The sequence below is a fragment of the Lepidochelys kempii genome, chromosome 2 (genome assembly GCF_965140285.1).
Source record: "Lepidochelys kempii isolate rLepKem1 chromosome 2, rLepKem1.hap1, whole genome shotgun sequence".
Taxonomy (NCBI): Eukaryota; Metazoa; Chordata; order Testudines; family Cheloniidae; genus Lepidochelys; species Lepidochelys kempii.
In genome coordinates, this window is record NC_136381.1 from 186,834,504 (window position 1) to 186,850,497 (window position 15,994).

Below are 15,994 nucleotides of genomic sequence, written 5' to 3' on the forward strand. Positions count from 1 at the left end.
TATTGAAAAGTACTCTAAGTTTGCTTTTCCAACCAGTTGTGCACCCACTTTTAGTAGGTTCATACAGGCTATATTTCCCTAATTTGATTAAGAAAAGATCATGTGAGAGAGCACCAAAAGCTTTATTAAAGTTGAGATATATCACATCTACTGGTTCCTCCTATCCACAAAACTTATTACCCTGTCAAAGAAGGATATTAAGTTGGTTTGACATTATTTGTTCTTGATAAATCCATGCTGACTATTACTTATCACCTTATTATATTCTAAGTGCTTACAAATTGATTGTTTGATGATTTCCTCCATTATATTTTTGGGTACCACAGTTAAGCTGACTGGTCTATCGTCTACAATCAGCACTAGTTAATATCATGACTATGCAAAACTCCTGAGATCCATTCACTGGAGACCCCATCTTGTATCATTTCTGGCAGTATTACTGTTGACTTCAGTAGGATCAGGACTGGGGCCAAACATAGTAATTTCCTTACTATACATTAATGTATACTTTGATTTTATGTGATAAGAAAACAATTAATTTTATGCCCTGTTCTATAAATCCTTAAAAGATGGCAAACAGGATGATTTTATTTGATGGAGGAAAAAGTACTGTATTTCATTGAAATTACATCATCATTTACAAAACATTACTTTTTATAGAGTTCCACCTTATCTACTCTTTATGATGTATTCACCATGATTTTATACAATTGTTCAGGGGTAATCCACTGTGATCCCTTTTCTGCATTCCTGACGCTCATTGACTGCAATACAAGAGTACAGGGTGGGACTGCAGGAGTGGGGGCAATGGGGAAAGAAGGTGAAAGGGTCACAGAGCTTTATAACTTTCTCAAGAGGACCATTTATGTACCTTTATCAACTAGAAAGATAGCCCTGATTTTACATGATTCCTGTCATCCTTTTCCAGATGTTCACCAACTCCAAGCTTGCAAAATTAGCTTGGGGTACCTGAGAATTTGGGGACATCAGAATACTAGTTTAAAATAATTTAAATGAAAGCACCACATTAAGCAACTTTAAGGAACATTGAAATGCAAAATTGCCCTGCATTTAAACAAAATTCACAAAGTTTCCAAAAACTAGTGTAAGCAGTGTCAGGGTGAGCTCCACCCTGACATCTGGTGGTGAGGTGTGGCAAGTTGTGGAAAAGAACTTCAGGGGCTGATCTCATTTGCATAGGCACACCCACCCCACCTAGAATGAGGCCATAGCTGCCCAAATGGTCACTTTGGCTGCTGTGGGATCCCCAGTGTCTCTGTTATTGGGGCAGGAAGAATAAATTATTACCCTGATTATAGGACCTGTGCTTGGAACTGTACTTGGCCTTTTGTTATGATGGAGGGACTCACCATCAACTAAGTGGCACTCGCTAGGCAAGGGTCATAGGTTCCAAAACTCTGTGAATGGAGAGAGGTTGGGGACAAGTACTAATACTTGGTGGCATGGGCCCCTTGGTGAGGGCCTTACATGCTAATTGCACTTCCTCCTCTCTCCACTGTGGAATATCAGAGCTAATTTTGATTCTATTAGGAGTCTAGTTACAGACTGCTGAGCTCACTTTGGGCTAATAGTGCACCAGCACTGAGGCTTCCCTACTGCAAGCTGAATTCACCTAAGAGCTAAACTGACTAAGAGCTGAAATCCCTGAGCATTGTGTTAAGTAGTGGGGGAGCCTGAAGATATATTGTGGAGCAGTTTGTGGGACAGCTGGAGTGCCTCGTGGACAGGCTGGTGGAGCAGTTCGTAGGATGACGGGAGCTGCTTGTGGGCCGCGGAGCGAAGGAGTTTGTGGGGCAGCTGGGGGAGCGGAGCGAAGGCCTATGGAGCTGTGGGGCGGTCAGCTTCAGATCATGTAAGGTGCCTCTTACCCCCGTCCCATCTCCACCCAGGTTGGGAGGTAAAGCTCCGCAGATAAACTTTCAAACTCTGGGGCTGCCCTGACCAGGGACAGAGACTTTTGGGTCATTGGACTTTTGGGACTTTGGGTGATTTGGGGTTGCTGGACTCAAGAACCAAAGGAAAAGGGGCATACCCCAATTTGCTTGGGGTGGGGTTTTTTGCTCATGGGTTGTGTTATGAATCCTGTTGGTGATGTTTCCCCAACATAATGCCACATTGTTTCTCTCTGTTATTAAAAGGCCTTTTGCTACACTCAGACTATGTGCTTGCGAGAGGGGAAGTATTGCCTCTTGGAGGTGCCCAGCAGGGATGGTATATATTTGTCCCAGGTCACTGGGTGGGGGCTCGAGCCAGTTTGCATTGTGTTATTGGAATGGATCCCCTAGATATTGAACCCGGCCCTTGTTGCTGCCAACTCTGATGGGCAGAAGGGTTACACTAGATTCTAGGTGTTCACCAAAAGCTGTATGTAATAATTTACATGAGCATTAACTGTATCTGTCATGCAAACATCTGTTTGTATACACAAATCAGAGAGGTGCCCATCTATCCAGTTTCTACATGTAAAGCACTATTTGTGTAGACAAATGAAGTAGTTACACATACAAATAATTGTACACATAACATTTGTGGATGGACATTTAAATCAAGGTTTTAAAAACAGGAATAAATAAATTAGGCTCCTAAATCCATATTGAGGCACCTAAGTAGCCTGAATTTCAGAACTGCTGAATACCCAGGAGCTTCCATTGATTTTACCACAGTGGAAGACTCTGCTTAACATCTTAGATAGCTTTATACAAATGCAAGGAGAATGGGAAATAAACAGGAAGAACTGGAAGTCTTAGTACACAGAGTAGATTATGACTTAATTGGCATCACTCAGACTTGATGGGATAAATCTCATGACTGAAATATTGGTATAGAGGATTATAGCTTGTTCAAGAAGGACAGGCAGGGGAAAAGGCAGATGGTGTTGCATTATTCATCATCAAGAATATATTTCCTTGTTTTGAGGTCCAGAAGGAGGTGAGAGGCAGATCAGATGAAAGTCTCCGGGTGAAGATAAAGGGGGGAAAAAACAGGGGTGACATCATGGTAGGGGAGTCCAATAGACCATCAACTCGGGACGAGAAGGTGGATGATCCTTTTCTAGAACAAATAACAGAAATATCCAAATCACAATTACTGGTAGTAATGGGGGACTTTAACTACCCAGACATCTGTTGGAAATATAACACGGCAAAACACAAAATCTATAATAAGTTCTTGGAATATATTGAGGACAACTTCTTGTCTCAGAAGGTGGAGCAAGTAATGGGGGTCAGCCATTTTAGGCTTGATTCTGTCTAACGGAGAAGAATTGGTTGTGACTCTGAGGCCTGGTCTACAGTACGCGATTATATTGAAATTAGCCATGTTATATCGAATTAAAACTAAATCAGTCCACACAACCAACTCGGTTTTGTCGACTTTTAGGTCTCTTAAAACCGATTTCTGTACTCCACCTTGGCAAGGGGAGTAGCACTAAAATCGACATCGCTGTTCCATATTTGAAGTACTGTGGACGCAATTCAACGGTATAGGCCTCCAGGAGCTATCCTAGAATGGTCCATGGTGACCACTCTGCACAACACTTTCAACTCAGATGCACTAGCCAGGTAGTCAGGAAAAGCCCCGGGAACTTTTGAATTTCATTTCCTGTTTGGCCAGCATGGTGACCTGATTAGCACAGGTGATCATGCAGAGCTCACCAGCGCAGGTGACCATGCAGTTCCAGATGCGCAAACGAGCTCCAGCATGGACCAAGCGGGAGGTACTGGATCTCATTGCTGTTTGGGGAGAAGAATCTGTTCAGGCAGAACTCCATTCCAAAAAAAGGAACGCAAACATATTTGTGAAAATCTCCCGGGGCCTGATGGACAGAGGCTACACCAGGGACACACAGCAATGCCATGTGAAAATCAAGGAGCTCAGGCAAGCCTACCAAAAGACTAGAGAGGCAAACGGGCGCTCCGGGTCACAGCCCCATACATGCCGCTTCTACGATGAGCTGCATGCAATTCTCGGGGGGATGCCACCACTAGCCCACCACTGTCCATGGACACCTGCAAGAGGGGACTCTCACGGAGTAGGGAGGATGATTTTTTGGAGGAGGAAGAGGAGGACAGTGCACAGGCAGTAAGCAGTGAATCCGTTCTCCCCGTCAGCCAGGAACTGTTCATCAACCTGGAGCGAATCCTCCACCCCCTCCCAAGGTGGGCTCCGGGACCATGACACTGGAGAAGGCACTTCTGGTGAGGGTACCTTTGTAAATATGATACACGGTTTAAAAGAAAGTGTGTTTACGGATTCATTTGCCCTGAAGACTTGGGATGCATTCATGTCCAGTACAGCTACAGGAAAAGTCTGTTTGCGTTTGGCTTAAAGGGTCAGAGCCCCGCAGTGCGGGGAAACCTGTCCACGCTGACCTGTTGGTGTTTGGCCTAAAAGGCATGTGGTGGTGTGTGTGTGTGTGAAGCGATCATCCCAGAGAGATGGCAGGCCCTCCTTTTAAATGGCCAACCCACCAGGCATTGCTTGGTATGGGAAAGGAGGGTGCCGCAGTTTGAAAGCATGGCAGTGAATGCGGAAGAAGCAGAACCCCGCATGCCCCTTGGGTTTACCATGGCTGCCTGCAAGCTGAATGCTGTTGCCCAGCCGCGTGTGATGCAGTCACACCAAATTGGCAGGCACTCAGTATAAAAGGCAAAATGCGACCTTGTACAGAAATAACGTGCTCTGTACTATGAATTGCTTGTTTCACTGAGAAACAGTCTCCCCTTTGTTCTCTAAAATGTATCTTTTAAACTTCTGCCCTCCCTTTTTCTCCTCCCACAGGTGCAAATGTTTCAACGCCCCCCATCAACTCCGTCCCAGAGGCTGGCCCAGATTAGAAGGCAGAAAAAATGCACTTGGGATGACATGTTTGCTGAGCTCATTCAGTCCTCCTGCACTGATAGAGCCCAGCTGAATGCGTGGAGGGAAACCATGGCAGAGTCCCGGCAAACAATCAATGACCACAATGAGAGGAAGGAAGTGCGCGATGAGAGCAGGCAGGATGCCATGCTCAAGCTGATGGGGGAGCAAACTGACGTGCTCCGCTGTCTGGTGGATCTTATGAGGGAAAGGCAGCAAGAGCACAGACAGCCGCTGCAACCCCCATATAACAGCCCTCCCTCCTCCCCAGGTTCAATAGCCTCCTCACCCAGACGCCCAAGAACTCGTGGGGGTAGAGGCTTCGGGGACCACCCACTCCACCCCAGAGGATTGCCAAAGCAGCAGAAGGCTGGCATATCCTAAATTTTAATTTGTAGTGTGGCCTTGTCCTTCCCTCCTCCCCCCCACCCCACCCGGGCTACCTTGTGATTTATCTCCCTGTGTTTTTAATCAACTAATAAAGAATGCATGGTTTTGAAATAATTTATTTTTTCCTGTAAATTGGCTTACAGGCAATTAGAGTCAAGAAAGGGGGCGGGTAACATCAAGGAGAAACAAACAGAACTGTCACACCGTAGCCTGGGCAGTCATGAAACTGGTTTTCAAAGCTTCTCTGATGCACAGCACACCCTGCTGTGCTCTTCTAATCGCCCTGGTGTCTGGCTGTGCGTAATCTGCCGCCAGGCAATTTGCCTCAGTCTCCCACCCTGCCATAAATTTCTCCCCCTTACTCACAGATATTGTGGAGCACACAGCAAGCAGCAATTACAATTTGAATACTGGTTTTGCTGAGATCTAACCTAGTCAGTAAACTACGCTAGCGCGCTTTTAAATGGTCAAATGCACATTCTACCACCATTCTGCACTTGCTCAGCCTATAGTTGAACTGCTCCTTACTACTGTCCAGGCTGCCTGTGTACTGCTTCATGAGCCATGGCATTAAGGGGTAGGCTGGGTCCCCGAGGATAACTATAGGCATTTCAACATCCCCAACAGTAATTTTCTGGTCTGGGAAGTAAGTTCCTTCCTGCAGCTGTTCAAACAGACCAGAGTTCCTGAAGACACAAGTGTCATGCGTGGAGCCCGTTCAGCTCACCGCTGCAGTTGTGACCGTTGTAAATACCTCACACATTATCCAGCAGTATGTGCAGAACCTGCAAAACCGGGCGAGGAAGCAACGACAGCACGATTATGATAGTGATAAGGACATGGACACAGACATTCCTAGAAGCATGGCATGTGGTGATTGGGACATCATGGTGGCGTTGGGCAAGGTTCATGCCGTGGAACACCAATTCTGGGCCCGGGAAACAAGCACAGACTGGTGGGACCGTATAGTGTTGCAGGTCTGGGATGATTCCCAGTGGCTGCGAAACTTTTGCATGCGTAAGGCCACTTTCATGAAACTTTGTGACTCGCTGTCCCCTGCCCTGAAGCACAAAGATACCAAAACGAGAGCAGCCCTCACAGCTGAGAAGCGAGTGGCGATAGCCCTCTGGAAGCTTGCAATTCCCGACAGCTACCGGTCAGTTGCGAATCAATTTGGGGTGGGCAAATCTACTGTGGGGGCTGCTGTGATCCAAGTAGCCAATGCAATCATTGACCAGCTGCTATCAAGGGTAGTGACTCCGGGAAATGTGCAGGCCATTGTGGATGGCTTTGCTGTGATGGGATTCCCTAACTGCAGTGGGGTGATAGATGGAACGCATATCCCTATCTTGGCACCGGACCACCTTGGCAGCCAGTACGTAAACCGCAAGGGGTACCTTTTCAATGGTGCTGCAAGCACTGGTCGATCACAAGGGACGTTTCACCGACATCAACGTGGGATGGCCGGGAAAGGTGCATTGCCGTGCTATGGCGACTGCATGGGTAATCCACGAAAAAAGGTGTGAAACAAAGGAGAGCAGAGTTGCCACAGAAGTGGCGGCGTACAGTTTACGATGGCTTTCAGGCCTTCTGTACGAGTTGCAGGACAGCAGAGCTTTGCAGACCTACTGCACTGTCTGCTGCAGGAAAGCAGGAGAGCAGAGTGGCAGCGGAAGTGGTGGTGTACAGTTGACAATGGCAGAAAAAAGGCGCAAAACGATTGTCTGCCATAGCTTGCACAGAGGGAGGGGTGACCGATGACATGCACCCAGAAACACCCGTGAGACTGTTTTTGCCCCATCATGGATTGGGAGCTTAACCCAGAATTCCAATGGGCGGTGGAGACTGCGGGAACTGTGGGATAGCTTCCCACAGTGCACCGCTCCAAGAGTCGATGCTAGCCTTGGTATTGTGGATGCACTCTGCCAACTTCATGCACTTATTGGGGACACACACGATCGACTGAATAAAATCTCTTCCGAAAAAATCAACTTACATAAATTCAATATAATTTCGTACTGTAGATGTACCCTGAGAGTAGAAGGCAATCGGAGTGAAAGTGACCATGAAATGATAGATTTCATGATTCTATGCAAAGGAAGGAGAGAGAACACCAGAATAAGAACAATGGACTTCAAAAACACAGATTTACAAACTCAGAGAACTAGTAGGTAAGGTCCCATAGGAAGAAAATCTAAGGGAAATAGGAGTTCAGGAGAGCTAGGAGTTTCTCAGAGACAATATTAAAGGCTATCTTTATGTAAAGGATAGATAGAAAGAATACTAAGAGGCCAATAGTTCTCCATCAGGAGCTCTTTAGTGACCTGAAAATCAAAAAGAAATCCTACAAAAAAATGGAAACACAGAAAAGAATAGTGCAAACATATAGGAACAAAATCAGAAAGGCTAAGGCACAAAATGAGTTATACCTAGCAAAGGACAAAAGGCAATAAGAAGAGGTTCTATAAATACATTAGCAGACAAAAAAAGATGAAGGGAAGTGTAAGTACACTACTTAGTGCAGAAGAAGAGCTAATAATGGATGACATCAAAAAGGCTGAGGTGTTTAATGCTTATTTTGCTTCAGTCTTCCCTAAATAGGTTAATTGTGATCAGATTCTTAACACAATTAATATTAACAAGGGGAAAAAACACAAAACAGAATAGGAAAGAACAAGTTAAAGAATATTTTGATAAGTTAGGTTGATTTAATTTTGTAGTGTAGACTTGCCCTTAGGGTGAATTTTGTCAGGCCCTACCAATCTGAATACACCTAAGTTACGTTGACATACAGCCACCTCAGTTATTGAATCAGTTTTACACATCCACACTATGCTTCTTGTGTTGGTGGTGCATGTCCACACCAGAAGCACTTGCACCAAGTTAACTGCCAGTGTGGAGCATCGTGGGATGGTTTCTGAAAGGCAGCAACAATCAATGTAAGCAACACAGTATTTACATTGACACTGCGTCAACCTAACTACATCAATTTAAATGCTATGCCTCTCAGGGCAGTGGAGTTAAGTCGGTGTCGTGGGCAAGTTACATTAGTGGGAGTTACATTTTAGTGTAGATGCTTACAGAGCTAGATCAATGTAAGCTGCTTTATACTGACCTAAGGGTATGTCTACACTACGAAATTAGGTTGAATTTATAGAAGTTGATTTTTAGGAAGCGATTTTATACAGTCGATTGGGCGTGTCCCCACTAAGCGCATCAAGTCGGCGGAGTGCGTCCACAGTACTGTGGCTAGCATCAACTTTTGGAACATTGCACTGTGGGTAGCTATCCCACAGTTCCCACAGTCTCCGCTGCCCATTGGAATTCTGGGTTGAGCTCCCAATGCCTGATGGGGCAAAAACATTGCTGCGGGTGGTTTTGGGTACGTCGTCAGTCACCCCTCTGTGAAAGCAATGGCAGACAATCATTTTGTGCCTTTTCTCCCGTGCAGATACCATATTGCTGTCAGCAGACGGTGCAGTAGGACTGCTAACCGTCATCATCCACTGCGTCTGCTGCAGCTCTGCTCTCCTGGTGCCATGAATCCACCTTGCAGGTCCTCTCGTCGTTCTGTATAAATATCTATTTTCATGGCATCCGTCGTCATCCACCGCTTCCGTTGCAACTCTGTTCTCCTGCTCTCCTGCAGACGACATACCACGGCAAGCATGGAGCCTGCTCAGCTCACCGCTGCTGTTGTGAGCATTATAAACACCTTGCACATTATCCTGCAGTATGTGCAGAACCTGCAAAAGCAGGCGAGGAGGCGATGACAGCGCGATCACGATAGTGATCAGGACATGGACATAGACTTCTCTCAAAGCACGGGCCTTGGCAATTTGGACATCATGGTGGTAATGGGGCAGGTTCATGCCATGGAACGCCAATTCTGGGCCCGGGAAACAAGCACAGACTGGTGGGACCGTATAGTGTTGCAGGTCTGGGATGATTCCCAGTGGCTGCGAAACTTTTGCATGCGTAAGGCCACTTTCATGAAGCTTTGTGACTTGCTGTCCCCTGCCCTGAAGCACAAAGATACCAAAATGAGAGCAGCCCTCACAGCTGAGAAGCGAGTGGCGATAGCCCTCTGGAAGCTTGCAATGCCTGACAGCTACTGGTCAGTTGCGAATCAATTTGGGGTGGGCAAATCTACTGTGGGGGCTGCTGTGATCCAAGTAGCCAATGCAATCATTGACCAGCTGCTATCAAGGGTAGTGACTCCAGGAAATATGCAGGCCATTGTGGATGGCTTTGCTGTGATGGGGTTCCCTAACTGCGGTGGGGCAATAGACGGAACGCATAACCCTATCTTGGCACCGGACCACCTTGGCAGCCAGTACGTAAACCACAAGGGGTACCTTTTCAATGGTGCTGCAAGCACTGGTGGATCACAAGGAACGTTTCACCGACATCAACGTGGGATGGCCGGGAAAGGTGCATGACACTTGTGTCTTCAGGAACTCTGGTCTGTTTGAACAGCTGCAGGAAGGAACTTACTTCCCAGACCAGAAAATTACCGTTGGGGATGTTAAAATGCCTATAGTTATCCTCGGGAACCCAGCCTACCCCTTAATGCCTCGGCTCTTGAAGCAGTACACAGGCAGCCTGGACAGTAGTAAGGAGCAATTCAACTATAGGCTGAGCAAGTGCAGAATGGTGGTAGATTGTGCATTTGGAGGTTTAAAAGCACGCTGGCACAGTTTACTGACTAGGTTAGATCTCAGTGAAACCAATATTCCCATTGTTATTGCTGCTTGCTGTGTGCTCCACAATATCTGTGAGAGTAAGGGGGAGACATTTATGGCAGGGTGGGAGGTTGAGGCAAATTGCCTGGCGGCAGATTACGCACAGCCAGACACCAGGGCGATTAGAAGAGCACAGCTGGGTGCGCTGTGCATCAGAGAAGCTTTGAAAATCAGTTTCATGACTGGCCAGGCTATGATGTGACAGTTCTGTTTGTTTCTCCTTGATGAAAACCCACCCCCTTGGTTGACTCTACTTCCCTGTAAGCCAACCAACCTCCCCCTTTCAATCACCGCTTTCAGAGGCAATAAAGTCATTATTGTTTCAAAATCATGCATTCTTTATTATTTCATCACACAAATAGGGGGAAAACTTGCAAGGTAGCCCAGGAGGGGTGCATGAGGAGGGAAGCACCGGGTGGGGTGGTGGATGAGGGGAGGAGGGAAGGACAACGTCACACTACAATTCAAAACTTATTGAATACCAGCCTTCTGTTGCTTGGGCAATCCTCTGGGGTGGAGTGGCTGCCTGTAGCCTCCCACCGCGTTCTTGGGTGTCTGGGTGAAGAGGATATGGAACTTGGAGAGGAGGACAGGCGTTATTCGGGGGCTGCAGCGGCGGTCTGTGCTCCTGCTGCTTTTCCTGCAGCTCCACTAGACGCCAGAGCATGTCAGTTTGCTCCCCCATTAGGCTCAGCACTGCATCCTTCCTCCTCTCAGCATGTTCCTCCCTCCTCTCATCGTGTTCATTAATGCTTTTTTGGACTCTGCCATTGTTTGCCTCCATGCATTCTGCTGAGCTCTTTCAGTGTGGGAGGACTGCATGAGCTATGAGAACATGTCATCACAAGTGCATTTTTATTGCCTTCTAATCTGCACTAGCCTCTGGGACGGAGATGATAGTGGAGCATAGAAACATTTGCAGCTGTGGAAGGAAAAAAAGGGAGAGTAGTATTTAAAAAGATACATTTTGGAGAACAAAAGGAAGACTATTTCACACTGAATCAAGCGATTCACATTACATAACACATGTGCTTCACCCCCTCCCCTCCACCGCCTGCCTAGTGTCAGGGAAGATCCCTCTCAGCCAAACGCAAACAGCTCAGCATGAACGGGCCTCCCCCACCGCATGACAAAGGCTTTTAGAGTACCTCAAGGAGAGCTTCATGAAGCTGTCTCTGGAGGATTTCCGCTCCATCCCCAGACACGTTAACAGACTTTTCTAGTAGCTATACTGGCCACAAAAGCATCCCAAGTCTTCAGGGCAAATTAATCATTAAACATTCTTGCTTTTAAACCCTGTATTCTATTTACAAAGGTACACTCACCAGAGGTGCCTTCTCTGGCTTCATGGTCAAGGAGCCTGCCTTGGAAGGGTTGGGAGGGTATTGGCTCCAGGGTGATGAACAGTTCCTGGCTGCTGGAGAGAAGGGATTCTCCGCTTGCCTGCTGTGCGCTATCCTCAACCTCCTCCTCCTCATTTTCCTCATCCACAAAATCCTCATCTCTGTTGCGTGAGACTCCCCCCTTGCAGGTGTCCATGGACAGTGGTGGGGTAGTGGTAGGGGCCCCCCCTAGAATTGCATGCAGCTCATTATAGAAGCGGCATGTATGGGGCTCTGACCCGGAGCAACTGTTTGCATCCTTTGTTTTTTGGTAGGCTTGTCTCAGCTCCTTAACTTTCACACGGCACTGCTGTGTGTTCCTGTTGTAGCCTCTGTCCATCATGCCCTTGGAGATTTTGGCAAAATATGTTGGCATTTCATCTTTGGAACGGAGTTCTGCCTGCATGGATTCTTCTTCCCATACAGCAATCAGATCCAGTACCTCCTGTTTGGTCCATGCTGGAGCTCTTTTGTGATTCTGGGACTCCATGGTCACCTGTGCTGATCAGCTCGCCACGCTGGCCAAACAGGAAATGAAATTCAAAAGTTCCTGGGGCTTTTCCTGTCTACCTGGCCAGTGCATCTGAGTTGAGAGTGCTGTCCAGAGTGGTCACAATGAAGCACTCTGGGATAGCTCCCAGAGGTCAATACCATCGAATTGCATCTACACTACCCCAAATTTGACCCAGCAAGGTAGATTTTAGCGCTAAACCCCTCACCGGCGAGGAGTACAGAAATCGATTTTAAGAGCTCTTTAAGTCGAGAAAACAGGCTTGGTCGTGTGGATGGGTGCAGGGTTAAATCGACTTAACACTGCTAAATTTGACCTAAACTCGTAGTGTAGAGCAGGGCTAATTCTGTAGCATAGACCAGGCTTAGGACATGTAAGGAACTAGCTGATCCATTCTTGGAATTGTTAGTGATTATCTCTGAAGCTCATGGAGGATGGGTGAGGGTCCAGAGGACTGGAAAAGGGTAGACACAGAACCTGTCTTTAAAAAGTGGAACAAAGAGAACTTATAGACCAGTTAGGAATTATAGACCAGGGGAATTATAGACCAGTTAGCCTAACTTCAATACCTGGAAAGATACTGGTACAAAATATTAATCAATCAATTTGTAAGCACCTTGAAAATAATAGGGTTATAAGTAATAGTCAACATGGATTTTTCATGAATAAATCATGCCAAACCAACCTTATTCCCTTCTTTGATAGGGCTATTGGCCTAATGGGTGGTGGGGAGCTATTGACTTGATATATCTAGATTTTAGTAAGGCTTTTGACACAATCCCACAGGACAATTTCATAAGCAAACTAAGGAAATATAGTCTAGATCAGTGGTCCCCAAACATTTTACCTCATGACCTCCTTACCCCACTCCACACCCCTCTACTCCCAGCCCCTGAGCTGGGGTTAGGAACCAGGCCACGGTTGTGGCTGGAGCCATGGCTGGGAGCTGGGCCACAATTGGGGCCAGGGGCTGAGGCTGGAGCTGTGGCTGGGCTAGGAGCCAGAGCCACAGCTGGGAACAGGGCTGGGGCTGCGGCTGGGCTGCAGTTGGGGCCCAAGGCTGGTGGCAGGGCTGGAGCTGTGGCTATGGCCAGGAGTGAAGGCACAGCCAGGCCAGCAGGCAGGACCACACCCAGGTACAGAGCTGTGGCCAGGCCGGGAGCCAGGGGATGAGGCAGGGGCCGCAGCTTGGGGTGGGGCAAGGAGTGGAGCAGGAGGAGAGCTAGGGGATAGAGCAGGATTGGATGGTGTCCTCTTTCCCCTTGGGGGCTAGCCTGGGCCTTGCCACACGCTCCCGAATGTTCCTCCATTACCCACTAGGGGGCATGACCCACAGTTTGGGAACTACTGGTCTAGATAAAACTACCATAAGGTGGATTGAAAGCCCATATTCAAAAAGTAGTTAATGGTTTTCATTCAAACTGGGAGGACATATCTAGGGCGTCTCCCAGGGAGTCTGTCCTGAGTCCAGTACTATTCAACATTTTCATTAATGACTTTTACAATGGAGTGGAAGTATGCTTATCAAATTTGTGGAGGATACCAATTTGTAGGTTGCAAACACTTCGGAGGACAGGATTCAAAATAACCTTGACAAATTGGTCTAAAACTAACAAGATGAAATTCAATCAAGACAAGTGCAAAGCATTACACTTAAGAAGGAAAAAAAATCAAATGCACAAATATAAAATGGGGGATAGCTGGTTAGGCTGTAGTAGTGTGTCATGGGCCAGCCCCTCTTCTTCTGGGCCTGACTGCCCTCACAAATAAGTCCAGGGGGACTTCAGCTCTGTGCAACACTTGTGTCCTTTATTCTTTAAGCTTTTTCCCCACCACCAGCGTCTAACTATATACAATCCTTATATGTTTCTCACCTACCATAGGCTGGGCAGTAACCAACTCGAGGACTTCTGCTTGCTTTTGCTTTTTCCCTCCCTCTCCTTCCCAGCCTTTGTAGCTCCTGGCCTATCAGGCTGGCAGGTGTTGCATCGTCCCTTGTCTGTTGGGTAATGGCATAGTGTGACGTGAAGGTGTGGATGGAAGACCATGTTGCTGCCTTGCCTACGTCCTGGATAGGGACCTCCACCAGGAATGCTGTAGATGAGACCTGCATTCTCATGGAGTGTGCCGTAAGCAGAAGGGCTGGAATTTTTGCCAGGTTGTAGCAAGTCCTGATACAGGATGTGATCCATGATGAAATGCACTGGGATGAGATCGGGAGCCTCCTCATCCTTTCTGCAATTGCAATAAAGAGCTGTGGTGACTTACGAAATGGCTTTGTGTGCCCAATGTAGAATGCTAGGGCACGCCTAACATCTAGGGAATGGAACATGCATTCTGTTATTGGCATGGGGCTTAGAGAAGAACACAGGTAAAACTATGTCTTGGTTCACATGAAACTGGGAGACTACCTTTGGCAGAAATGCAGGGTGAGGGCATAGCTGCACCTTGTCTTTATAAAAGACCATATAGAGGGGCTTGGAAGTCAGCACTCTGAGCTCGAATACCCTTCTGGCCAAGGTTATGGCCACCAGAAAGACCACCTTCCAGGAAAGGTAAGAAAGAGGGCAGGTTGCCATGGGCTCAAAAGGGGGCCCCATGAATGCAGACAGGACCTGGCTGAGATCCCACTGGAGAACGGGCCGTTGTACCTGGGGATAAAATCTGTCCAAGCCCTTGAGAAACCTGCCCACCATGGGATTACCGAAGACTGACCTACCTGCTGCCCCTGGGTGAAAGGCCGAAATGGCAGCCAGGTGTACCCTGAGAGATGATATTGCCAGCCCCTGCTGCTTAAGGTATAACAGGTAGTCCAAAATAAGGAGAATTGGCACTAGCTGCAGTTCAGTTCCCCTCTGCAGAGACCAGATGGAAAAACGCTTCCACTTTGCCAGGTACCTGGCATGAGTGGAGGGTTTCCTACTTCCCAATAGGACCTCTCTCACTGGGTCTGAACACTGAAGCTCAAGAGGGGTCAGCCATCGAGTTTCCACGCCATGAGGAGGAGGGACTCCAGATTGGGGTGTTGCAGACGGCCATGGTCCTGTGTGATTAGGGTCGGGCACACAGGAAGTGCTACTGGTCTCTCCACTGAGAGGTTCCTCAACATGGTGAACCAGTGCTGGCAGGGCCACGCTGGTGCTATGAGGATCAAGGAAGCCCTGTCCCAGCGAGTCTTGAAGAGGACTTTGTGTATGAGAGGGAAGGGCGGGAACGTGTACAATGGGTGACTCGTCCATGAAAGCTGAAAGGCGTCCGCAATGGAGCCTGGGCTGTGGTTCAGGAAAGAGCAGAATCGCTAGCACTTCCAGTTGCTCTGTGTGGAGAACAGGTCTATGTAGGGAGAGCCCCACCTCTGGAAAATCGAGTGCACTATGTCCGGCCTGAGGGACCATTCATGACCATAAAACGAGCGGCTGAGACGATCAGCTAGCTTGTTTTGGGCTCCTGGAAGATGCGATGCCTCTAGGTGTATCGAGTGGGCAATGCAAAAATCCCACAGCTCGAGGGCTTCCTGGTACAGGGGAAAGGAGCGAGCACCACGCTGTTTGTTTATATAGAACATCACTGCAGTGTTATCCGTCAGTAGCACCGACACACATGCATAGGTGCCAACTTTTTCCTGCGCCGGTGGGTGCTTGCTTCCTGCCCTGCCCCCCAGCCCTGCCCCGACTCCACCCCCCGCCCCACCCCCTCCTGCCCCTGCCCCGACCCCATTCAACCCCTTCCCCAAAGTCCCTGCCCAAACTCCTCCCCTTCCCTGCCCCTTTTGGACTCCTTCCTCAAATCTCTGCCCCAGCCCAGTCTCCTCCCTGGAGTGCGCCGCGTTCCTCCTCCTCCCCCTTCCCTCCCAGCATTTGCTGCCGCTAAATAGCTGTTTCATGATGCAAGCGCTGGGAGCTAGGGGGAAAAGCGGGATATGGTGCATTCAGGGGAGGAGGCGGAGGTGAGCTGGGGGGCGGGGGGCGAGCTGCCGGTGTGTGCAGAGCACCCACCAATTTTCCCGTGGGTGCTCCAACCGTGGAGCACCCATGGAGTTGGCGCCTATGCACACATGCACCCTGCAGGAGGGCTGGAATGCTTGCCAG

General features: G+C 48.1%; 1 long non-coding RNA gene across 1 annotated transcript in view; it reads right to left on the reverse strand.

Moving 5' to 3' along the window:
• Positions 1 to 585: 585 nt before the first annotated feature.
• Positions 586 to 15,994, reverse strand: part of LOC144930227 (uncharacterized) — a 33,148-nt gene continuing 17,739 nt past the window's right edge. The window contains exons 2-3 of the long non-coding RNA XR_013635381.1: positions 13,785 to 14,141; positions 586 to 3,072 (exon numbers count right to left, since the gene is read on the reverse strand). This is a non-coding gene — a long non-coding RNA (uncharacterized LOC144930227). The remainder of the gene's footprint in view (positions 3,073 to 13,784; positions 14,142 to 15,994) is intronic.